This window comes from Rhineura floridana, chromosome 7 (genome assembly GCF_030035675.1).
Source record: "Rhineura floridana isolate rRhiFlo1 chromosome 7, rRhiFlo1.hap2, whole genome shotgun sequence".
Classification (NCBI taxonomy): Eukaryota; Metazoa; Chordata; class Lepidosauria; order Squamata; family Rhineuridae; genus Rhineura; species Rhineura floridana.
In genome coordinates, this window is record NC_084486.1 from 16369156 (window position 1) to 16372258 (window position 3103).

Genomic DNA, 3103 nt, shown 5'->3' on the forward strand with positions numbered 1-3103 from the left:
GGGGAACCTGTGGCCCTCCAGAGGTTGTTAGACTACAACTCCTATTATCCCTAAACATTGCCTATGCTGGCCAGTGCTGATGGAAGCTAGAGTCCAAGAACCTCTGGAAAGTCACAGGTTTTTTGTCCCCAACTAGGAGTTGCTTGAAAATTCTCAGTGGTTCAGTTTCATTTTTACCACTTGTTTTGTATTTTTAAAAAAATTGGGATTTTTACTCTGTCCTGACATATTAACATTCATAGGATACATCATTGCTCGGCTCCTGATGCTTAAAAAAAAAAAATCTAAATAGCACACTGCTCCTGTGTGGTGACATCGATGTGCTGTGTGCAGCTGCTACATTATGATGTCATCACCAGGACTGGATGCAATTGGCCCATGCAGTACATGTGATCATTCCCATTCAATGTTAAGTGATGACATCAGCTCATAATGGTCTCACAATGTGGTGTTATTGCCACATTAGCAACAACTTGATGACAAGCAGACATTTTAGTGGCAACAACCAAAGGGCAAAACCTATTGAATGGGAGTTACTGCAAGCTTGAAACATCCAATTTCTCTACAAAAGACAAACAGGACAAGAGTTTCAGTACTGTCTGATTCTTTCCCTATTGGTGATAGGGATGGTAAAAATCAGTAGTGTATAGTTTCAAGTCATCTGTTCATCTACCAAAAAGAGATCAAATGAAAAGAAAGAATTATGCCTTCAGGAAAATACTTAACAGTTTGTTTGAATGGCTGCTTTCCAGGTAGGTATGTAGGTTTTCTCCAATTCCATAGTGCCAATAGGATGCAGCAGCAGAAACAGTGGTGCTTTTTGTAGGGTTCTGCTGAAAGCGTTCCAATTTCATTATTTTTTTTTTGTAGAAACTAGTTGTTTTGGTAGTTCCCGCCCCCCCATCATATTGTATAAATGTTTGCTTTGTCCAATCCTTTTCAGTGCCATTCTTTCCCCTTGGTTTCAGCAGAACATTTCTCAACCCCTCTCAGCTGTGGCTGCTTTCTGGATTTGTTTCATGGGTTGTCACCCAGTTAGGCATCTTGCAATGACCAGGATGATAAATCACACACTCATGTAGCCAAGGATGCTATATCACAAACTTATGTAGCCAATCAAATTTGGTTGAGCAGTAATGTTGCTGTAGGCAATGACACAAGGGTTGCTGAAAAATAACTAGAAAATTGAACCAAAAATGTTCATGGAAAAACTAAGTGGTTTCAGCAGACCTTTAGTTTTTTGCTCAGGTAGTGTTGCCCTGTTTAGCAACAAGGAAATAATAGTTGGATTAGTTGAGAATTAGGATATTGGATGCAGCTATGGTGGCAAGATGCAAAAGAGGACAAGGTCCCTGTACCTTTAATACTTGTATAGAAGAGGCAATTTCAGCTTGCTGAAATTTCCTGTTCTGCACAACTATTAAACCTGCAGGAGGCTCATCCTTTCTTGCCTCTGGCCACCTTAAGTGCAGCCAGGACTGAACTGGAATTTGTGCCCTATGGCATAAATAGATGATGTGCAAATAGTAGCACTATTGGGGCATTTAATCTCTTCATGTGATCAGATCCATGTGAAGGACAGCAGGGGCACACTGGGTGGGGCGGTATCATCTCCCAGTGCCCTACCCTGCCTCTTTCCATGCATTGTAAGACACATCTCTGCAGCAGGGAGCCTGCTGTGCTCACAGAGGCTCCTAGTACAGTTTAGGACCCTGACTGGGCAGGGTTCCAAATCACAAAGGAAAGACTCTATGAGTACAGCAGGCTCCCTGCTGAGAACATTCCTCCTCCCAATGCACAAAGGATGGTGAGGGTGACAACTGGGACACAACTTAGGAAGTGTAGCAGGTTAGTGCATCCCTACTCTCCCCCTCATTGTGTGAGAAGCATGCCTAAGTAGCAATGGAAGTTGGTCCATTAGGGCAAATGGGGCACTGCCCCACTAATCCCAGTCTGATCTCAGAGACATCCCACCTGCCCACCTTCTCACAACTATTCCAGGGGGTGGCACTGCCTGTCAGCTTCCCCCTCCTTAGTCTCAGTGTTCCCCTTGCAGAATTCAACAGGGGAGAGGAGGAGGAAATAGTTGGCTCTGCTTGTCATTGGCTCTGGCTCCACCTGCAGTTGATCTCTGTCCCTTCCGCCCTACCAATTCCATCATACCAGCCACCACTGCTAAACAGTGTTACTTTCTCACCAGGATGTTTGGCTGAGGCATCTATTCAAGTGTGTTTGTGTGTGTGTGTGTGTGTGTGAGAGAGAGAGAGAGAGAGAGAGAGAGAGATGCTAGGGATTTTGGGTTTCCCCCCCTTTTAAAAATGCACTTTTCTTAATCACTACTTCCCTGTATTATGATTCTTAAAACTCCATTGTCCATTTAGCTCTTTTTTTTAAAAAAAAATCCTTTTCTATCGTCCCTTCTTCTTTCACTTACTGTTTTGCCTCCCACATATATAAATAAATAAAGGGAAGATGGCCATTTTCCAGCACTTCTAAATGATTGCTTTTGGTGAATGCATTTCGCTGAGAGAGATGTGGACTGATAGTAGAGCAAGGCCTTAAAAAGCACTGTGGGGGATAACAAAGAAAGTGCAATCAGCTTGTCAATAGAAGTTGGATTTGGATTCATCCAGGTGACAGAAATGGATAATAGACAAGCCTCCACAACTGAAATCCCAAAAAATATTTGGTTTAAAGTGCCCCCTGGTGGCTCCATTAATTTCCTGTTATCTGATTGCAAGATTACTTGGATGGCAATTTTTGTGCTAAAATCTCTTGCTCTGTACAGAATTTCAAATCTTGCTTCTTGGTATTTCAAAAACAAGGACTGTAGCCATTCTGCATGTTTAGCTTTTCAGGCATAATCCTTGCCCATTTTCATCAACAGTGGCAGTGAGAAATATACAGAAAAAAGAATTATTTAAATGCAGGCATGTACTGCCATCTCAATAAAGATCCAAGTTCTGCAAGCAGCTGAATTACTCAGCCATGCTTGCAAATGGATCCTCTTATTATGGCTTAATAGATTGTTATTTTCAGTTGCACATTTTTCTTTTCTTATGTTTTGCTGAAAAATGACTCCTGTGCTAAAGGTGGCTTTACG